Source organism: Manihot esculenta, chromosome 15 (genome assembly GCF_001659605.2).
Source record: "Manihot esculenta cultivar AM560-2 chromosome 15, M.esculenta_v8, whole genome shotgun sequence".
Taxonomy (NCBI): domain Eukaryota; kingdom Viridiplantae; phylum Streptophyta; class Magnoliopsida; order Malpighiales; family Euphorbiaceae; genus Manihot; species Manihot esculenta.
In genome coordinates, this window is record NC_035175.2 from 16,297,969 (window position 1) to 16,321,858 (window position 23,890).

At 42.8% G+C, this 23,890-nt stretch overlaps 1 pseudogene; it reads right to left on the minus strand.

Annotated features, from left to right (window-relative positions):
• The window catches only part of LOC122721956, a 37,232-nt pseudogene extending 16,025 nt beyond the window's left edge, over window positions 1-21,207 (minus strand).
• Between the last annotated feature and the right edge of the window lie 2,683 nt (window positions 21,208-23,890).

Here is a 23,890-nt window from a genome sequence, read left to right on the forward strand (position 1 = left end):
CACTATGTAAGGGAAAGACCAGGACCCATTCTACGTTCTGACACAGTTGGACACTGTTATGTTATGAGATGTAAGGGAAAGACCAGGACCCATTCTACGTTCTGGCACAGTTGGACCATGTAGAGGGCTATTGGTGACAGGTTCATCCTTGATGTGATTAGCTGTGATGTGATGCATTCCATGATATCATATGTTTTTAAATGTTTTATTATTCTGCTCACTGGGCTCTAGTAGCTCACCCCTCTCCCATTTCCCCAGGATTTGCAGGTACAGGGTAGACCAGGAGGTTTACAAGAGTAATGAAGTCTGGTATATGTAATAGATAGTGTGGACATGATAAATGTATTAATGTTATGTAAAAGTACAGTTTCAGTCATGTAATGATATTGAAGATTAGAGATTGTGCTTGACATTATGTATGAGGTATCCTTTTTTTTATACATGATCTTAGATGTTTTATAATGTTTATGAAAGCCATCTCATCTTATGATGTATCGCCCATTGGGGCATTGATGAGATCCCACAGAGGGGTCATGATTATGATTATGAGTATGTTCAGGTTGAGTTTGGCTTATGAGTGAAAGAAAAGTTTTAAATTTTTATGTATGTTGTTGATCATGTATGGGATTAAACAGGTTTTCAGGATGAATGTTAGGCTTGCTACGGGTCTTGGCGGCCTTAAGCCAACCCGGATCCTAGCGCCGGTAGCGGTCCGATTTTCGGATCGTTACAGAATGGTATCAGAGCACTAGGTTCATAGGATCGGACCTAGAGTGTCGGGCTCATAGATGTTCTAGAAGGTCAAGCACAATAGGAAGATCATGTCCACTAGGATAGGATGTTGAGTCCTGTCTTGTATGATGATGTGAAATGCCATGATTATATACATGTGCATTGATGCTATGATATGAATGATGTATATGTGATGCGGGTTCATGTGTGCCCACATGAACCATATGATGCTAATGTTTGCTTGTTATGTGTACTGTTTTTCAGAAAACAGGATGAGAGGAACCCGTCGATCGCCAAGATTGACTGGAGTACCACTTGAGGATGAGGGCACGAGCGCCCGTCCTCCTACATTGCCTAGGGCAATGTCTTGTAGAGCCAACAGAGAAAGAGTGTCAAGGGACCCTAGAAGGTCTTTTGATGCTAGCAGAAGGGGGACTGATAGAGGAGGAAGTTCTTCAGATGTGAGGGAGGTTATGGAAGAAGATCAGAGGAGGGATGGGAAGCTGGATGTGAGCATGGAAGAAGAGGGGACAGGGGAGTCTCAGGGAGGCGTTCAGGCCTCGGGGTATGGTTTTCCACCCCATTATCCACCCTTCCCACAGGGTTCAGGGTATTCGATGGGAGGTACATCGGATTATTCCAGCTTTAACCCCTACCCTACCTACATGCCTTATCCACCTTTCTATCCACCTTACACACAGTACCCAGCTTATCCACCCTCACCCTTCTATCCTAACCCGGCAAACCCCACCTCGGGGAATGCTGCACCCCCACCTCCACCACCCACAGAACCAGCAGCCCCAGTTACTCAACCTTCTAGATCTAGCTCAGCTGGTGGGAGCAAGGTAAAGATGACAGATTACCTCAAGCTGGATGCTCCCAAATACAAGTCAGGGGATGACCCCTTTGAGTATCTGAGAGTAGTGAAGACAATAACTGATGAACTAGGGGCGGATGATAGCAGGGCCATTCAGATGGCAGGGTTCACCTTAAAGTGCAAGAAGGCACGGGAATGGTTCAAGTGTTATGTGGACCCGAGACTGGACGGCATGACATGGGAGGAATTTGCGAATGAGTTCGCGGGATGGGCTTTCCCAGACAGTTCCAGAGAATTGAAGATGATTGAGTTTGAGCAACTGAGGCAGTCAGAGCACATGGGTGTAGAGGAGTTCACGGATAAATTCTTAGAGCTATTGCCTTTTTCAGGGCAAGCTCTAGATACAGATACGAAGAAAGCCAAGAGATATGTTATGAAGTTGCATTCTAGGTACTCTCGTTGATTTAGTCAGCTGAGAGAGAAAGTTTCCACACTGTGGTGGATATGGCTCGAAGGATGGAGGCGAGTGCTATAGTTGAGGGGTTAGTGAAGCAGTCAGTGACCCAGTCTTCAGGGGTTAAGACCCCAGGCAGAGGAGGGCCAGGTCTCTCTTCTCAGAGTTCAAGTAAGAAGAGGTGGGATAACACCACCAAGAAGCCGAAGAAGAATAAGTTTTGGAATAAGTTGAAATCCGGTCTGGGATTTGGCGGTGGCTCGAGCTCAGGCTCAGATGGTACAGAATGCCAGAGATGTGGAAGGCCGCACAGGGGAGTGTGTCGAGCTGGGACTAATACATGTTTCAGATGTGGACAGGAGGGACACATAGCTCGGGAGTGTCCTAGAGCACCTTTTATGGGCCAGCCCAGCAGATAGCTTCTGGTAGTGTGGCACAGCCAGCAGCTCCAGCCACAACTCAGGGCAGTGGCAGAGGTAGAGGGAGAGGGGCAGCCTCTTCTTCTGGTTCCCGAGGTGAAGGTCCATCAGCTCCAGCCAGGATCTTCACCATGACTCAGTAGGAGGCTAACACATCCAACACCGTGGTGTCAGGTAATCTCGTCATTGGGTGTTCTGATGTGTATGCATTAATGGACCCGGGTGCATCTCATTCATTTATTGCTCCGAGAGCCATTGAGAGGTTGGGTCTGATAGTCTCTGGGTTAGAGTGTCCCCTATGGGTCAGTGGACCCAAGTGTGACCCGTCAGTGGCAGTGTCAGTCTGCCAGTTCAGTCCAGTTTTTGTAGAGGGAAGATGCCTCTCCGCCGACCTTGTGGTTCTAGATTTGACAGACTTTGACGTCATTCTAGGGATGGATTGGCTATCTACCCATGGTGCTACCTTGGACTGCAGGGACAAGGTAGTCAAGTTTAGAGATCAGGACGGGTCAGAGGTCGTCTTCAGAGGAGACAAAAGGGGCACACCTAGAGGTCTGATATCAGCTTTTCAGGCTCGTAGGTTGCTTAGGAAGGGATGTCAGGGGTATTTGGCTCATGTGAGAGAGCTAGACAGTCAGGTCAGGGAGCCAGCCTCAGTGCCAGTTGTCAGAGAGTTTCAGGATGTTTTTCCAGACGAGCTTCCAGGTTTACCACCTGCTAGGGAGATAGAGTTCGAGATAGAGTTGATGCCTGGAACTAGACCGATCTCTATCCCTCCCTACAGGATGGCCCCAGCCGAGTTGAAGGAGTTGAAAGAGCAATTGCAAGAGCTGGTAGAAAAGGGTTTCATCCGACAGAGTACCTCACCTTGGGGTGCTTCGGTCTTGTTTGTGAGGAAGAAGGATGGATCCCTTAGACTTTGTATCGACTACAGGCAGTTGAACAAAGTCACTACCAAAAATAGGTACCCTCTGCCAATGATCGATGATCTATTCGACCAGCTAGCAGGAGCAGGTTGTTTCTCCAAAATAGATCTAAGATCGGGGTACCATCAGCTAAGGATAAGGGATGAAGATGTGCCGAAGACAACTTTCAGGACCAGATATGGGCATTTTGAGTTCCTTGTGATGCCGTTCGGGTTAACCAATGCCCCTGCAGCATTCATGGATCTCATGAACAGAGTATTTAGCCAATACCTGGATCACTTTGTTATTGTCTTCATAGATGATATCTTAGTGTATTCTAGGAATGCAGAGGAGCATGCCCATCATCTGAGGTTGGTTCTGCAGACCTTGAGGGAGCATGGCTTGTATGTCAAGTTCTCTAAGTGTGAATTCTGGCTGAGGAGCATTTCGTTCTTGGGGCATGTGGTGTCAGAAAATGGTATAGAGGTAGACCCCAAGAAGGTAGAAGCTGTGGCTAACTGGCCTAGACCCACTTCAGTGACGGAGATCATGAGTTTCTTGGGTTTGGCAGGTTACTACAGGAGGTTCGTTCAGGACTTCTCGAAGATAGCAGCTCCTCTGACCAGGTTAACCAGGAAGAATCAGAAGTTTCTGTGGACCGACCAGTGCGAGGAGAGTTTTGAAGAGCTTAAGAAGAGGTTGACTTCAGCACCAGTGTTAGCTCTGCCATCTAATGATGAGGACTTTACAGTCTTCTGTGATGCGTCCCGTGTGGGACTGGGTTGTGTACTGATGCAGAATGAGAGGGTGATTGCTTATGCTTCTAGGCAGCTGAAGAAGCATGAGTTGAATTACCCCACACATGACCTGGAGATGGCAGCAGTAATCTTTGCACTCAAGATGTGGAGGCACTACCTCTATGGGGTTAAATGTGAGATCTTCACGGATCATAAGAGCCTACAGTACATCTTGAGTCAAAGAGATTTGAATTTGAGACAGAGAAGATGGGTGGAGCTGCTGAGTGACTATGATTGCAAGATTCAGTACCATCCGGGTAAGGCGAATGTTGTGGCAGACGCCTTAAGTCGGAAATCACTCGGTAGTTTATCCCACATATCGGTAGAGAGGAGGCCAGTGGTGAAGGAGTTTTACAAGCTCATTGAGGAAGGTCTACAGATGGAGTTATCTGGTACAGGTGCCTTGGTGGCCCAGATGAGAGTGTCACCTGTGTTTCTGGAGCAGGTGGCTCAGAAACAGCATGAGGACCCGGAGTTAGTGAAGATTGCCAGGACTGTTCAGTCAGGCAATGACAGTGAGTTCAGATTTGACAGCAAGGGGATCCTCCACTATGGGAGCAGACTATGTGTACCAGATGACATCGGGCTAAAAGGAGACATTATGAGAGAGGCTCATAATGCAAGATACAACATTCACCCCGGAGCCACCAAGATGTATCAAGATCTAAAGAAGGTTTATTGGTGGCCAGCTATGAAGAAAGAAGTGGCAAAGTTTGTGTCAGCCTGCGAAGTGTGTCAGAGGGTGAAGCTGGAACATCAGAAGCTGGCTGGAATGCTTAACCCGCTACCTATTCCAGAGTGGAAATGGGAAAATATAGCTATGGACTTCGTAGTGGGGTTACTGGCGGCATCCAACAGAGTGGACTCCATATGGGTGATTGTGGACAGACTCACCAAATCTGCTCACTTCATTCCTGTCAGGAGTGGCTACTCTGTGGACAAGTTAGCGCAGGTGTATGTAGATGAGATCGTCATGCTGCATGGGGTTCCTGTTTCGATAGTGTCAGATAGAGGGCCCCAGTTCACCTCCAGATTTTGGCGGAGTCTGCAGAACGCCATGGGTACCAGGTTGGATTTCAGTACTGCCTTCCACCCCCAGACTGATGGACAGTCAGAAAGGACCATCCAGACTATCGAGGATATGCTCAGAATGTGTGTGCTGGACTTTGGCGGTTCTTGGAGGCTGATGCGGAACCCCAGCCTATTAGAGACTGAAACGACACATACCCTAGTAAAAAGAACTTAATTCAGAAAATAATTCCCCAATCTAAAGCACCCTTAATTAACATGCAATTAAGAACACTTATAATGGATTGATTTCAAGAGCAGCAAGAATAAGAAACATACAAGTTAGTATCAAACCTTATTCGTGATGCAATGTCAAGAACCAAGATCTCTCTTAAGCTCTCAAAGAAGAATCGCATAAAGCAATTGTATTGAATAATTGATAATCTGTGTCTACAATAGAAAAATGGATGCTTTATATAGCCTAAATTAAGACCCATGATCTTTGCCACTTCCCACTACTATACATGGACCCATGATCTTTGCCACTACCCACAACTATGCATGGACCCATGATCTATGCCACTATCCACTACTAGGTAACCACCCACTACTGTTTAACTACCCACTACCAAATAACTACCCACTACTGGTTAACTACCAACTACTAAATGACTACCCACTATAAATACAGAATTTGAATTGTCAATAAGGACACATTTGGCCTAATTGACTTGGAATGGCCAGATTGTTCTTCAACTTCAAAATGAACTTGCAAAGCTTCAACATATTCCTTCATGAATCCTTGAAGTGCTTCCTTCAACCTCTTGGATCTCAGCCTTGTAATTGGTCCTTGAGGCAATGCTAGCTCATCATTTTTGGTGTTGTTGGTCGTGCTTACATCATCCCCTCCCTCTTGAAAAGGATTCGTCCTCGAATCTGTACCAAAATCAAAAGGAGACAAATCAGAAACATTAAAGGTAGCACTTACACCAAACTCACCTGGCAGATCAATTATGTATGCATTGTCATTGATCCGTTTCAGCACTTGATATGGTCCATCCCCTCGTGCATCGAGTTTTGATTTCCTTTGAGTTGGAAACCTTTCCTTTCGCATATGGATCCAAACCCAATCACCTGGTTTGAATACAACTTTCTTGCGACCCTTATTGGCCCGTTTCTCATATATGCTGTTACGCTTCTCAATATGCTCACGCGCTTTCACGTGTATTGATTTAACCATTTCAGCCTTCGCTTTTCCATCTAAATTAGACAACTCGTTCAAAGGTAAAGGCATTAAATCTAGTACAGTTAATGGATTAAAACCATACACAACCTCAAAAGGTGAATAACCAGTAGAAGAATGGACTGCTCGATTATAAGCAAATTCAACATATGGCAAACATTCTTCCCAAGTTTTCAAGTTCCTACCCACAATAGCACGAAGCATAGTTCCTAAAGTCCTATTAACAACTTCAGTTTGGCCATCTGTTTGTGGATGACAAGTAGTAGAAAATAAAAGTTTAGTACCCAATTTCCCCCACAAAACACGCCAGAAAATGACTAAGGAACTTAGAATCTCTATCAGAAACAATAGTCCTAGGTATACCATGCAAACGGACTACTTCCCTGAAAAACAAATCAGCTATGTTCGTTGCATCATCAGTTTTATGACATGGAATAAAATGTGCCATCTTGCTAAAGCGATCTACAACAACAAACACTGAATCTCTACCTCTTTTTGTCCTAGGTAAACCTATCACAAAATCCATAGATATATCAGTCCAAGGTTCAGTAGGTACAGGCAAAGGAGTATACAACCCATGTGGCAAGGACTTAGATTTAGCCTGTTTACATGCAAAGCATTGAGCACAAATTTTCTCTACATATTTTCGCATGTTAGGCCAATAAAAGTGTTCATTCAACATGTCTAAAGTCTTTTGCACACCAAAATGTCCCATTAATCCTCCTGAATGTGATTCTCTAACAAGCAACTCACGCACTGAACAATTAGGTATGCATATTTGTTTCCCCCTAAAAAGAAACCCATCATGCAAATAAAACGTTTTAAATGCCCCATGTTCACATGCCTTAAATACATCAGAAAAATCAGTATCATTCTCATACATATCTTTCAAATGCTCAAATCCTAACAACTTAGAACTAAGCATGGAAGTCAATGCATAACGTCTAGATAATGCATCGGCAATCACATTCTCTTTACCTTGCTTGTATTTAATCACATAAGGAAAGATTTCGAGATATTCAACCCACTTACCATGCCGCTTGTTCAACTTCCCTTGTCCCTTCAAGTGTTTGAGAGACTGATGGTCGGTATGAATCACAAACTCATTAGGCAGCAAGTAGTGTTCCCAAACTTCAAGAGCCCTAATCAGTGCATAGAACTCTTTGTCATAGGTGGAATAGTTCAATTGTGCGCCACCTAACTTCTCACTAAAATATGCTATGGGTCGGCCTTCCTGCATAAGAACAGCACCAATACCAATCCCAGAAGCATCACATTCAATTTCAAAGGTTTTAGAAAAATCAGGTAACCTTAAAACAGGAGCGGTAGTAAGTTTTTCTTTCAATGTGTTAAATGCAAGTTCCTGTTCTTTACCCCACTTAAACCCAACAGCCTTTTTAATAATCTCATTTAGAGGTGCAGCAATAGTGCTGAAATCTCTAACAAACCTCCTATAGAAGCTTGCCAATCCATGAAAGGATCTCACCTCATTAGCATTCTTAGGTGTAGGCCATTCTTGGATAGCCTTAACCTTTTCAGTATCTACCTCAACTCCACGTGAACTAATAATAAATCCTAGGAATATGACACTATCAGTACAAAATGTGCATTTCTTAAGATTAGCATACAGTTCATGTTCACGCAACTTCTGTAAAACAAGTTCAACATGACTAATGTGGTCATCCATGTTTCGGCTATAAATCAATATATCATCAAAATACACAACCACAAACTTACCTAGGTAATCACGCAAAACATGGTTCATCAATCTCATAAATGTGCTAGGTGCATTAGTTAAGCCAAAAGGCATGACTAACCATTCATATAAACCATATTTTGTCTTAAAGGCAGTTTTCCACTCATCACCTAACTTCATCCTAATTTGATGATAACCGCTTTTCAAATCAATTTTTGTAAAGAAAACAGCACCACATAATTCTTCAAGCATATCATCTAATCTAGGAATAGGATGGCGATACTTTACAGTGATTTTGTTGATCGCACGACAATCAACACACATGCGCATTGTTCCATCTTTCTTTGGAACCAACAAAACAGGTACTGCGCATGGACTAAGGCTCTCCCTGATATGTCCCTTAGCTAGCAACTCATCAACTTGCTTTTGCAATTCCTTCGTCTCCTCAGGATTGCTACGGTAAGCTGGACGGTTTGGAATCTGAGCTCCAGGAACAAAATCGATTTGATGTTCTATTCCCCTAATGGGTGGCAACCCAGATGGCACCTCCTCAGGAAATACATCCGCAAACTCCTGCAATAACTTAGAAAAAGAACTAGGCAATTCAACAGTAGGGTTAGTCTCAATCATAAAATTGGAACTAAAACGCAATATAATCAAAGCTCTCTTCTCTAAGTATGCTTTCTTCAGCTCTCTCTCTTTACAATAAAAGGAAGACTTGCTGAATTCTTCACTCTTCTCACTCAGCTCTCCTTTTACCTCCACACTCACTAACGTTTTCTCTCCTGCACATCTCTCATTTTTATCCTTTCCCGTGCAGTCACTCTCCTTTGGGCCATTCGAAACTTTCATTTTACTGCTGGCCTCTTTTCCCTCATTCTTTTTACTTGTCTCACCTCCCTTACCCAATTTAGCAGATTGTTGTAATTTCACTTGATCTGCATATACATCTTTAGGAGATAATGGTACAAGTATATGTTTTACACCGAGGAACGTAAAAGAAAACCTATTACTATACCCATCATGAATGACACGCCTATCAAATTGCCATGGTCTACCTAACAAAATGTGTCCAGCCTGCATGGGTACAATATCACAAGTAACCTCATCTACATATTTTCCAATAGAAAATGACACTTTACATTGCTTGGTTACCTTTGCCTCGCCGCTATCATTCAACCACTGAAGTCTGTAAGGATTAGGGTGTTTAATAGTTTCTAGTCCTAATTTATCAACTAAAATAGTACTAGCACAATTAAATTGACTACCCGAATCTATTATCATGCTACAGACTTTACCACCAACCAAACAACGAGTGTGAAAGATGTTTTCACGCTGTTCAAGTCCCTCTTCTTTAATAGAAACATTTAAAGTACGCAATATCACTAAGGACTCTCCTTGAACAGGATACTTTTCTATCTCTACATCAGAACAATCTTCTAAAGGTGGTACTTCATCAGAATCAGAATCACTTTCGGAGACTATCTCATCTCCCCTCACTACCATAGCACGTTTATTAGCACACTCATTGGCATAATGCCCACGCCCTTTACATTTAAAGCACTGAATATCTCTAGTTCTATTTGATTTAGGGGCTGATTCATTTTTACCATGAGAGTTGGATGTTTCTTTGGAAGGTAAGATGCCTTTTTGAGTTGAAGACTTTTCAAACCTTTTAGGATCAGGCTTGGTGTTCCATTTGGAACCCCATTTGCTGTTGGAGTTTTGAGCAGCCCTGTTGCTCCCCCATCTATTTCGGCCTCTTTGTCTTTCCACCTTAATTGCAATGTTCACCAAGTCTTCCAAATCAACATATGGTTGCAAATCAACCACATCAGCAATCTCCTTGTTTAGACCACCAAAGAAACGAGCCATAGTCTGGTCTTCCTCCTCCACTATGTTTGCTTTGATCAGGAGCAACTCCATCTCCTTATGATACTCATCAACAGACTTTGATCCCTGAGTTAATCTTTGCAATTGATGATGGAGATCTCTATGGTAATAAGTAGGCACATATTTCTTCCTCATGATTCGCTTCATCTCATCCCAACTAGCAATGGGTAACTCTCCATTCCTTCTCCTAGATTTCACAAGCTCATCCCACCATATTAGTGCATAATCTGAAAACTCAAGGGCAGCAAGTTTTACCTTTTTATCATCGGAATAGTTTTGACGGTTAAAAACCATCTCCACTTTACGCTCCCACTCTAAATAGGCATCAACATCAGCCTTACCATTGAAGCTTGGAATCTTCATCTTTATGGAGTTCATACTGTTATCTACATATGGTACACGATCATTGAACCTTCTGGCTCGGACAGGGGCTGATTGTGCCTCATTTTCCTCATCATAGGATGGATCGTGTGTATCATCATCCCTCTGAATGGACTTGCCCTTTGAAGATCTAAGGTTGTCCTCAAGGTTATCCATTCTCGAATTTAGCTTCTGAAAGCTATCCATGAAAGCTTTATATATATCTTTAAGATCAAATGTAGGGTCAGAAGTATCACCAGTATTATGCCCAGACATTATAGAAAAAAAATTCACAATTCTCTCAACTCACGTGTTTAATTTTCAAGCACTCACTTGGTATCTCAAAAGTGCACTTCAGAATAAGGACTCAATAAGCCAAGCTTGTATGATTCAAATAATAAGGAAAGCAAGGAAAGACCTAAGAAGAAAAGATAGGAAACAACACTAGATGCAAACTGACCAAAATGAACAAATAGATTGATTTAGCACACAAAAGTTAAATTTCGTGTACTAAGTGTAATTAGATGTTCAACAATGTGCAATTTGTCAAACTAAATGTAAGGAACCAACAGACAGGAAGACACCAAATTGACAAACTAAGAATCAAAAATTGACAAGACGGATGTGCTTAACACGAAGTTTTCCCTAAGCATGCAATCCTAGGTTAACTGATATTAATATTGACTCAACAAAATTAATTCAAAGCAAGCAAACAAAATAGACACTTAAAACAGCAAGTATTAAGTACAACTGTTTTGTGAAAATACTACCCAAATTTGTCCTAAACCTACCCCAAACATGTATTTCGAATTCCAAGCCCAGAAATATGTTCAAGGTATATGAAATATGGCCAGCAGTAAAATGAAAGTTTCGAATGGCCCAAAGGAGAGTGACTGCACGGGAAAGGATAAAAATGAGAGATGTGCAGGAGAGAAAACGTTAGTGAGTGTGGAGGTAAAAGGAGAGCTGAGTGAGAAGAGTGAAGAATTCAGCAAGTCTTCCTTTTATTGTAAAGAGAGAGAGCTGAAGAAAGCATACTTAGAGAAGAGAGCTTTGATTATATTGCGTTTTAGTTCCAATTTTATGATTGAGACTAACCCTACTGTTGAATTGCCTAGTTCTTTTTCTAAGTTATTGCAGGAGTTTGCGGATGTATTTCCTGAGGAGGTGCCATCTGGGTTGCCACCCATTAGGGGAATAGAACATCAAATCGATTTTGTTCCTGGAGCTCAGATTCCAAACCGTCCAGCTTACCGTAGCAATCCTGAGGAGACGAAGGAATTGCAAAAGCAAGTTGATGAGTTGCTAGCTAAGGGACATATCAGGGAGAGCCTTAGTCCATGCGCAGTACCTGTTTTGTTGGTTCCAAAGAAAGATGGAACAATGCGCATGTGTGTTGATTGTCGTGCGATCAACAAAATCACTGTAAAGTATCGCCATCCTATTCCTAGATTAGATGATATGCTTGAAGAATTATGTGGTGCTGTTTTCTTTACAAAAATTGATTTGAAAAGCGGTTATCATCAAATTAGGATGAAGTTAGGTGATGAGTGGAAAACTGCCTTTAAGACAAAATATGGTTTATATCAGTAGATATCAATCAGGATGAAGTTTGAACAAATGAACCAAAGTGGCAGAAATTCTTTTTTTTTTTTCCTTTTTTTTTCCTTCTTGTTTTGATTTTTTTTTTTTTATGGACAGAAGTAAAACACTGGAAATACTATTCTAAGAGTATTAGAATGACAGCATATGAATTAGGGCAAAAAGCATAAACCAAATCACTAAAGATAGTAATTCAGCCTAAACAAGAATTTAGGGTAAAATTTGATTTGAACAACAACCAAACAATGTATTCGGCTCTAATAGGTATCCCAAACCAGATTTCCAAAGTGATATATTCAGCCAATAATGGACAAAATTGAATGCAAAGACGCAAAGGATAGTTAAGAAATTATTACTAAGCCTAGCTCTGATACCAATTGATGCGGAACCCCAGCCTATTAGAGACTGAAACGACACATACCCTAGTAAAAAGAACTTAATTCAGAAAATAATTCCCCAATCTAAAGCACCCTTAATTAACATGCAATTAAGAACACTTATAATGGATTGATTTCAAGAGCAGCAAGAATAAGAAACATACAAGTTAGTATCAAACCTTATTCGTGATGGAATGTCAAGAACCAAGATCTCTCTTAAGCTCTCAAAGAAGAATCGCATAAAGCAATTGTATTGAATAATTGATAATCTGTGTCTACAATAGAAAAATGGATGCTTTATATAGCCTAAATTAAGACCCATGATCTTTGCCACTTCCCACTACTATACATGGACCCATGATCTTTGCCACTACCCACAACTATGCATGGACCCATGATCTATGCCACTATCCACTACTAGGTAACCACCCACTACTAGGTAACCACCCACTACTGTTTAACTACCCACTACCAAATAACTACCCACTACTGGTTAACTACCAACTACTAAATGACTACCCACTATAAATACAGAATTTGAATTGTCAATAAGGACACATTTGGCCTAATTGACTTGGAATGGCCAGATTGTTCTTCAACTTCAAAATGAACTTGCAAAGCTTCAACATATTCCTTCATGAATCCTTGAAGTGCTTCCTTCAACCTCTTGGATCTCAGCCTTGTAATTGGTCCTTGAGGCAATGCTAGCTCATCATTTTTGGTGTTGTTGGTCGTGCTTACATCAGAGGCAGCATCTACCTTTGGTGGAGTTTGCCTACAATAACAGCCATCATGCTAGTATCGGGATGGCTCCATATGAAGCTTTGTACGGAAGGAAGTGCAGATCGCCTGTTTGCTGGGAGGAAGTTGGAGAAAAGGCCTTGGCAAGGCCTGAGCTAGTAGAGATCACCAGCAGGGTGGTACCCATAATCAGAGAGAGAATCAAGACTACTGCCAGCAGACAGAAGAGCTATGTAGACGTCCGCAGAAGACAGTTAGAGTTTCAGAAGGGGGATCTGGTATTGCTCAAGGTGTCTCCAATGAAAGGAGTGGTTCGCTTTGGGAAGAAAGGTAAACTAGCCCCACGATACATCGGACCCTTTGAAATCTTGCAAAAGATCGGGAATGTGTCGTACAAGCTGGATTTACCTGCTTCAATGGAAAGAATCCATCCGGTTTTCCATGTTTCTATGTTGAGGAAGTTTGTGTCAGATCCGAGCAAGGTTCTTACTGAGCCTGATGTGGAGGTCCAAGAGGATCTCACCTATGTTGAACAGCCAGTACGGATCATAGACACCCAGATCAGGAAGCTAAGGAACAAGGAAATTCCGATGGTGAAAGTCCTGTGGAACCACCACAATTTGGAGGAATGCACTTGGGAGACACGGGAGTCTATGCTCCAGCAGTACCCTCATCTCTTTTAAGGTTAGATCTCTATGTGTTTATGTGCTATGTATGTATGTTATGTTTATTGCCATGCTATGTGCTAGTTGAGGAACATTCGGGGACGAATGTTCTTAAGAGGGGAGAATGTAATACCCGGCTAGACTCAGGTATCGAAATTCCTACCGTCCGGTGGAATCTCGGATGTCGGAAGCCTCTAGTAGGGTAGAATCATGTTTTCATAAAATGTTTTAAGGTATTTCATGGTTTTAAGTAAAATGGAAATGAGTTTTTGCATAAAAACAACCTTGAAGGAAAACTCAGGTTCGGCCGCCGAACATGCATGCCTTCGGGAGCGCCTTTAGGCCCCCGAAAGCATAAGTGAGGGAAGTCCAGGTTCGGCCGCCGAACATGGCATGCATGCGGAGGCACGTTCGGCCCCCGAACGTGGCCTGGCCAGCCACTATAAAAGGGTCCCTTAGCCGAAAACGGGCGAGCTTTTTCCCCATTTCCGGCCAAGGTGAGTTCTCCGCCGCCCCTCACCGATCTTGAGTCTTTTCCTTCAGATCTTTCGAGTTTTTCACTAGTTTTCATCTTGTTTTGAAGATTTCCGAGTTTTTAGCAAGTTTTGGGAGCTTTGAGGTTTAAGAACTCAAATCTCTTCCAACTCCAAGTTAGATCGCCTCCACCCTCGATCTTCAAGAGGTAAGAGTCGATCTCTAGCTTATTTTATGTTTTAAGCAAGTTTTATGCAAGTTCATGGGGTAGAAAATGCATGTGTAGCTTATGTTGAGCTTATGGGTTTTTGATGTGATTTTTGAACAATGTGGCTTGCAAATGTATGTTGGATGTGTGATAGATGGGGTTTTAGTTAGTTGATGCCCCTAGGAACTTGTATGCTTGTGTATGAGTGTTGTAGAATAGGCTTATGCATGTTTGGATGAGATTGGAGGCATAAATGCATAGGGGAGCTGAGTTTCTGCCATTCTGGGAGAAACCAGGTTCGGCAGCCGAAGGAACTTTCGGCCGCCGAAGGAACTTTCGGCCGCCGAAGGAACTTTCGACCGCCGAACATGCTTGTGGAGGCAGCCTTCGGCTGCCGAAGCTTGCCCCCGAAAGGAGACTTTCATCTCTGTCTGGGACTTTCGGCCGCCGAAGGTGCCGCCGAACATGCATGAGTTTCGCCTCTGTCTGGGAGTTTCGGCCGCCGAAGGTGCCGCCGAACCTGCCTGACTTTCGGCTCTGGAGGGACTTTCGGCCGCCGAACCTGCCGCCGAAAGTGCCCTGTCCAGCCCTTTCTTGCATGTTTTTCTATGATTATTCCATGATGTTTTAGGGGGTTTTTGGGGGATAGTTTAGAGTTATGTTCATGTATGTTTGGTCCCTCATTTGAGTCCACCTGTGTAGGTTCGGACCCGAGGAACCGAGGACCCCAGCAGTGAGTCTGGTGCCCCAGTGTCTGGTCAGAGCTATCCAGAGGTGAGTGGAATAAACCTTTATGTTTTTAAGCAAATTAATCGTATAGTTTTGAGCATGTTCATGCATCATGAATGCCATGTGATGAATTAGGTTGCTTGCATTAGAATTCACGAATATGTTGCATTGCACATTTTAAATGTTGATGTGGATGAATGCTGGATGATCCATAGCCCTCGATCTATGATATGACGATGCGATATGTACGGTACGGAATGTAAGACCAGTGGGACCCATTCTACGTTCGCTGGCACTATGTAAGGGAAAGACCAGGACCCATTCTACGTTCTGGCACAGTTGGACACTATTATGTTATGAGATGTAAGGGAAAGACCAGGACCCATTCTACGTTCTGGCACAGTTGGACCATGTAGAGGGCTATTGGTGACAGGTTCATCCTTGATGTGATTAGCTGTGATGTGATGCATTCCATGATATCATATGTTTTTAAATGTTTTATTATTCTGCTCACTGGGCTCTAGTAGCTCACCCCTCTCCCATTTCCCCAGGATTTGCAGGTACAGGGTAGACCAGGAGGTTTACAAGAGTAATGAAGTCTGGTATATGTAATAGATAGTGTGGACATGATAAATGTATTAATGTTATGTAAAAGTACAGTTTCAGTCATGTAATGATATTGAAGATTAGAGATTGTGCTTGACATTATGTATGAGGTATCCTTTTTTTTATACATGATCTTAGATGTTTTATAATGTTTATGAAAGCCATCTCATCTTATGATGTATCGCCCATTGGGGCATTGATGAGATCCCACAGAGGGGTCATGATTATGATTATGAGTATGTTCAGGTTGAGTTTGGCTTATGAGTGAAAGAAAAGTTTTAAATTTTTATGTATGTTGTTGATCATGTATGGGATTAAACAGGTTTTCAGGATGAATGTTAGGCTTGCTACGGGTCTTGGCGGCCTTAAGCCGACCCGGATCCTAGCGCCGGTAGCGGTCCGATTTTCGGGTCGTTACAGGTTTTATGTGATTTTATGGACAATGTGTGTTGGATATGCATGTTTGATGTGTTGTAGTTGGGGTTTAGGATAGTTTGAGACCCCTAGGTGTTGATGTATGTGTGTATGCATGTTTTGGTTGAGTTGGATGCATGATTGGAAGTTTGGGAGGCTTTGGGAGCTTGTTGAGCTGAGTTTCTGCCCTTTGGGAGAAACTAGGTTCGACAGCCGAAAGGATTTTCGGCCACCGAACCTGTCTGTGAGGCAAGCCTTTCGGCTGCCGAAGCCTGCCCTCGAAAATGGACTTTCGTCTTTGGAGGGCACTTTCGGCCGCCGAACCTGCCGCCGAAAGTGCCCTGTTCAGCCCTCCTTTGCATGAATTCTTTGTTTGTTTTGAGGTGTTTTAGGGGGTTTTTGGGGGATATTTTTAGAGTCATGTTCTAGTATGTTTGGTCCCTTATTTGAGTCCACCTGTGTAGGTTCGGACCCAAGGAACCGAGGACCCCAGCAGTGAGTCAGCTGCTTCAGTTCATTGTCAGAGTTAGCTTGAGGTGAGTAGAATAAACCTTATGTTTTGAATTAATGCAAGTTTTAGCATGAATCATGCATCACGAATGCCATGAGATATATTAGGGTGCTTGCATTAGAATTCACAAATATGTCGCATTGCACATTATGTTGTTGATGTGGATGAATGTTGAATGATCCATTAGCCCTTATATGGTATGACATGACAGACTATGGAAGTCCGGGTGAGCCTGCACTACGCCCCCGGCATGATTGGATATGTATGGTATGCTATGGAAGTCCAGGCGAGCCTGCACTACGCCCCTGGCATAATTAGACTGTATAGAGGGCTAAGTGGTGACAAGTTCATCCTTGATGTGAAATGTTTGTGCTGTGATGCATTCCATGATATCATATGTTTTAAATACTATGTTTTATTATTCTGCTCACTGGGCTCTAGTAGCTCACCCCTCTCCCTTAACCCCCAGGTTTGCAGGTACAGGGTAGACCAGGAGGTCAGCAGGAGTAGAGTTATGTTGTATGTAATAGCTAGATGTGGACATGAAAGTGATGTAATGTAAAAGTATAGTATAGAAATGTAATGTAATGATGTCTATTGAGGTTCATAGTTGTGCTTGACCCTAGTATGTTGTTAATCCCTTTGAGTACATGATTTTAATGATGCTTATGTAACCAAACTCAATATATGTGATGTCACCCCATTGGGGCATTGTTGAGACTCCAAAGAGGGGTTAATGTTTATGATTATATTTATGTCTAGTGCATGCACAGGTTGAGTTTGGTGAATGAACGAAAGAATGAATGAATGTAAGAAAAAGTTCAAAATTATTATGTATGTGTTGATCATGTATGAGATTAAACAGGTTTACAGGATGAATGTTAGGCTTGCTACGGGTCCCGGCGGCCTTATGCCGACCTGGATCCTAGCGCCGGTAGCGGTCCGGATTTTCGGGTCGTTACAAAATCAATGCAAAAATAACCTAACAGTATCCCCACACCTACTGCAAACATTGTCCTCAATGTGTAAACATATATAAAAAATTAAGAAGGAAAGGGAAAGGAACTTCTTGGCCTGTGGGTGATCTGGGCAGGTGATTTGGGCAAATCACCCGGCCAAATCACTGCCTGTCCTAGTCTGGAGGCAGAAAGTGGTTCACTAACAGTTGCAACAGGTGCTCTGACTCACAGTTGTCGAAGCCGGTAAAAAATAACCTCTCTGGTTATCAACAATTTACAACTGCAGATAGTGGTGAAAGGATCGAGTCCACAGGGAATTGAGGAGTTACCTATTTTCCTTATCAAGACCAATAAAATAAACTGAAACAAAAATAAACTGAAACAAAAATAAAACTGTAAGAGAAATAAACTGAAAACAAAATAAACTGAAACGAGATAAAACTGAAAGCGGAATAAACTGAAACGAGATAAAACTGAAACAAAAATAAAACTGAAAGAGAAATAAACGGAAAGCAAAATAAACTGAAAGTGAAATAAACTGAAACGAGATAAAACTGAAAACGAGATAAACTGAAAGCGGAATAAAAATAAATTGCAGTAAAAGTAAAATGGGGGGGTTTGAGATTGATTTAATTAATCTAAAACTGAAAGCAATAAAAATAAAGCAAATAATAAAAATAAAGAGAAATAAATAATAAGAAAGCTCTAGTTGAAGAATTGGATCCACTTCAGTTGTTGGGATTGATCATTGACACTTAGTTTCTTTTGATTGATTCAATAGATTAGTTATGGAGATGGAAGATGCTTCTCACCACCATGTCTCTCCTTATGATTAAACCAATTAGGGAACGTCCTCTAATTAATTACTAATTAACAAATTGCCAAGGAACGTCCTTGGGCCTTAGGCATCAAAACAATTGTTAATTGCATGAAGAGATAGAGAGATCCAATTCTAACTACTCAAACGCATGAGATGTCGTTAGATCATACAATTTCCTTAGTTTTTACACCAAGTGTTCTTATGTTTGAATAATCCAAGCAATTACGGACTTAAATTATCCAAACTAACATATTATTACTTTGCAATCAAGAATCAACGTAGATCTAAAGAACAAAGCAATATTGAAATCAAGCATGAAATTGCATGAATATTGAACAACCAAAAGTTTAACAATGTTTAATCAAGTCTCCCAATCCATAAAACAACTAAAGTATCACCTAATATTCAACTAGAATAAAAGATTTCAGCCTCTCATGGCTGAAATAAAAATAAAAATAAAAGAAAAAAAAAGAAAGGTAGAAGAAGAGATGTGAATTCGTAGGTGTCTCCTAAGGGGAGCTTAAAGGTTGTGTGGAGGCTCCTTATGTGTCTTTTTATAGTTGAAAGTGCTGCCCTAGGTCATACTTGCTTCCTAATTAGTGAAGAGGCTGTCCAAAGTGCTGAAAAGGAAAGAATCGCGTTGCAAATTCTCCAGAAGGAAGGAGGTGCGCAGATCAGGCTTCAAAAGAGGAAGGATGCGCGCGGATTGCAGAAGAGGAAGTGGAGCACAGTCATTGAATGCAGAAGGGAAAGAAATATGTCCAGTCTTTCCTTTTTAGGTGGAGCCTTCATTTGAATTTTGAATGCTAAATGAAGAAGAGGCAAGTGCATCTCCTTGAAATCTTGCTGCCTAGATAGGAAGATTTGACTGCTGCAGTGTGTGCATATCTTTGAATGAGGAAAGAAAGATCTGCGATTTGAATTTCAAATAATCTTATGACTGAGCTTTCCTTATTTGCTTTTGCTTCTGCACTTTCCTTATTTGAGGACTTTCCTTTTCTGAAAACTTTCCTTATTTGACACTTTCCATAATTGGGCTTCACCTTCTGAATAAGGAAAGAAGAATCTGCAATTTGAATTTCAAAGAATCCGTTGATTGCGCTTTCCTTTTCTGGCACTTTCCTTATCAGAAAACTTTCCTTATTTGGCACTTTCCATATTTGAAAACTTTTCTTTTTTGGCACTTTTTGACAGTTTTAAGAGCATTTTCTCCAGAATGTCTCTTTACACCTAATATCTGCAAAACATGATTAAAACCACAAAATTAGGTAGAAAAGGTGTAAATAAACATCAATAAGATCATGATAATATGGACTAAAATATGCTCTATCATACTCAATGTTGTGCATTCTGGTCTCAATTCTGCTGAGACGAGCCTCAACTGTCTGGTTTGGGGCTGCGTCTTCAGGGTCCTGATGTGCGTCCTGTTGGGGTGCAACAGCAGGTGGTTCATTTGCTGGAGGTGCCTGCTCTGTTTCCCCTGCTGTTCCATCTGCTGGGGCAGGCTGTGCCTTCTTCTTTCTGAATACACGCTCATGGCGTGGTGTTAGAGGTCCTGCAGGTGAAAGAGAAAAAATGTCCCCCACTTTACAAAGCAACCCCATATCATCTAAAGATCGTAGGTCCAGGGGGGTTGGCTTGTTAGTGGGGGTGAGATCAGTATGGGCAGGGTGTAAAAGTTTTAGGTTCACTGCACTGGCAGTGATCAAGTGCCCAAGGATCAGGGGGCGGTGGTACTGGATAATGCTGGATATTTGGGTTGCAACCCAATAACCAAAGTGTAGTTTCTGGTGGTGGTGCATGCACCACAGTATATATAGCTCTATTCTGGTCAGGATGTTGGGTGCATCCTTCCTCCCAGAAAATGTGTAGGCCAGAAACCTGTGAATGTATTTCAAGCTTGGGTCTTTGAGGTACATGTCCTTGGACCTGGTAGGCAAGTAAGAATCAGGGGGGTTATCACATAATTCCAGATAGGCAGTGCTGGGATTGAATTCTGCAGAAAAATCCCATGTGGAGTCAGGGCATTCACAGCCCATGGCAGTGCCAAACTCTTGTAGGGACAAGCGAAATCGCTGTTCCAATAGCCTGAATCCAATGATGTCAGGTGTGTGTAGGTTGTGCATGGCTGGTCTATCAAAATAGAAAGTAGTGAAGAACTCATGAGTGAGCTCAGTGAAGGATGGAAGGTGGAGGAAGAAGAATTTGTCCCAACCAATAGCAGAGATGAAGTTACGTACTTGGCATTGGAGTCTCAGTTCTTGAAGAGTGCCAAGGTGAATGTACTTACCTGGGTGGTAGGGTGTAGAGGAAACTCTGTCTAGCCTGGCCCTTTCGGATGTTTTGTTGAACGTCAGAGTCTGAGTGATATGATCAGGGTGGGTTGGTTTGGGCAGATCGCTGGGCAATTCGCCTTCTTCTTGGCTTACGGGAGTTGTGGCTTTGGGTGTCTCTTGTTGTCGCTCCGGGCTTGGTGATGGTGGTGGTGATGGTGGTCTTGGCCGTTTCTGGCCATGATTGGTGGACGGCGTGGTGTCTTCAGGCATTTCGCCTTCTTGGGTGTCTGTCGCGACGGATGGTGAGGAAGGTGGTGGTGCAATCAACGACGCCCTAGTTTGACGGCGATATGTCTGGGCTGCTGGACTGGTGGTGTTTCTTGCTTCGTTGGCCGCTTCAGTGTCGGCGTCGATGGGGACTGGTGGTGGGTTTTCCATTGCTTCTTCATCGCTGTCAGTTGGAATGCGGACGGGCCTAGGCATCCCGCATCGCCTCCACATTCCGGGGCCGCCGGTGACTTTCATCTTGCTTCTGGCCATGGTGCTTTACTGTTGCCGGTGGTCGTCGGTGGGGGAAGACTTGAAAGAGAAGGAGATGATGAAACAGAAAGAGATAGCGTGAAAAGGAAGAAAATAAAATAAAAATTATTTAAAGTGATTTGGGGTAGTTGAACTGCCCTGATCATTAAATGTTGAGTCTATGATTTCTTGACAGGGTGATTTGGTCAGTGATTTGGGCAAATCACTTGGCCAAATCACTTTCTTCCTTGCTGTTGCTTGGCTGGTACTGTTCACGCCTTTTTCTGTTGGTAGGCGGAGTTGTTGATTTGGCCTGGTGATGTGGTCAAATCACCTGGGCAAATCGCTTCTTTGGTGCAACAGCCTGGTTGATCTTGTTCTTACCGAGGTGAACCCTGTCGAATTGGCCTGTCGATTTGGGCAGATCACTTGCCCCAATTACTTGTGGCTATGGTACATGCAGGCGATTTGCCCCAGACTGAGCTGTGATTTGGGCAGATCGCTTCAGCTAGGTTGCCTCCCAGTAGCGCCCTGCTTTCTGTCTTGGGCTGGACTTCCTTGAGTTGATTAGTAGTGTAACGATCCAGAAACCGGACCGCTACCGGAGCTAGGATCCAGATCGGCTTAAGGCCGCCGGGACCCGTAGCAAGCCAAACATTCATCCTGTAAACCTGTTTAATCCCATACATGATCAACAATTACATAAATATTTAAAACTTTCTCATTTATTCATTCATTCATTCATTCATTCCTTCACCAAGCTTAACCTGTGCATGCACATATCATAACATAAAACCTCTCACTGAAGTCCTCATCAAATACTCCAATGGGGTAGCATAACATACATTAAGCTTGGTTTAAAGTAATCATCATTAAACATTTAAGATCATGTACTAACAAGGGATTAACAACATACTATGGTCAAGCACAACTCTAAACTTCCATAAGCATCATTACATTACATTTCTATACTATACTTTTACATTACATCATATTCATGTCCACATCTAGCTATTACATAAAACATGACTCTACTCCTGCTGACCACCTGGTCTACCCTGTACCTGCAAACCTGGGGGTTAAGGGAGAGGGGTGAGCTATAAAGCCCAGTGAGCAGAATAATAAAACATTCAATTTAAATTTCATGCTTTCATGGAATGCAACACAGCACAAACAAATCACATCAAGGATGGACTTGTCACCAATAGTCCTCTGCATAGTCCAATCGTGCCAGGGGCGTAGAATGGGCCTCACTGGTCTTTCTCTTACCATAGCATAACATAACATAACATTCCAACTGTGCCAGGGGCGTAGAATGGGCCTCACTAGTCTTTCTCTTACCATAGCATAACATAACATAACATTCCAACTGTGCCAGGGGCATAGAATGGGCCTCACTGGTCTTTCTCTTACCATAGTGCCAGGGGCGTAGAATGGGCCTCACTGGTCTTCCATACTGTATCATCATCATATCGTATCATACGAGGACTAAAGGATCATTCAACATCCATCCACATCATCATCAAGTTATGCAATGCAACATATTCGTGAATTCTAATGCAAACAACCTAGTATATCTCATGGCATACGTGATGCATGTATCATGCTTTAAAATTTATTTATTTATTTGCTTTGAAACGTAATGAGTTATTCCACTCACCTTTGGCTGAAGCTCTAATGACTCTGAAGCAGCTATCTCACTGCTGAGGTCCTCGGTTCCTCGGATCCGAACCTACAGAGGTGGACTCAAATGAGGGACCAAACATCCATGAACATGACTCTAAAATACTCCCTAAAGACCCCCTAAAATACCATAAAACAATCACATGAATCATGCAAAAGAAGGCTGAGCAGGGCACTTTCGGAGGCAGGTTCGGCGGCCCAAAGTCCCTCCAGAGCCGAAATTCATGCACCTTCGGCGGCACTTTCGGCGGCCGAAGGTTCCCTCCAGAGACGAAACTCATGCATGTTCGGCGGCACCTTCGGCGGCCGAAACTCCCTTCCAGAGCCGAAAGTCCACTTTCGGGGGCAGGGTTCGGCAGCCAAAAGTTGGCCTCCACAGGCAGGTTCGACGGCCGAAAGTCCCTTCGGCTGCCGAACCTGAGTTCTTCCAAAGGGCAGAACTGAGCCTCTTTCATGCACAAATGCCTCCCAAACCAATCCATCATGCATTTACCTAGTCTACAGCATGCAACTCAAGCCAACAAGCACATAGGGGTCTCAAACTAACTTAAACCCCAACCAAAACACATCAAACATATACATACTACTCACATTGCTCATAAACATAACATAAACCTAAACATGCATTTCTACCCCATAGATCTTCATAAAACTTCTTTAAAACATACAAGGAAGGTTGGATCTAAGCTTACCTCTTGAAGATCGAGAGGAAAGACGATCTTAGCTTGGAGATGGGGAGAAATCACTTCTTTGGTCTCCAAGCTTCAAAACTTGCTCTTTTGCTCAAATATCTTCAAACTAAGTAAAAACTCATAAGAAAATCATGAAGATTCGAAGGAAGAAGCTCAAAATCGATGAGGGACGGCGGAGAACTCACCTTGGCCAAAAACGGGGAGAAAAGCTCACCCGTTCGGACATGGGGACCCCTTTATAGGTGGCTGGCCAGGCCACTTTCGGGGGCCTAACGTGCCTCTGCATGCAT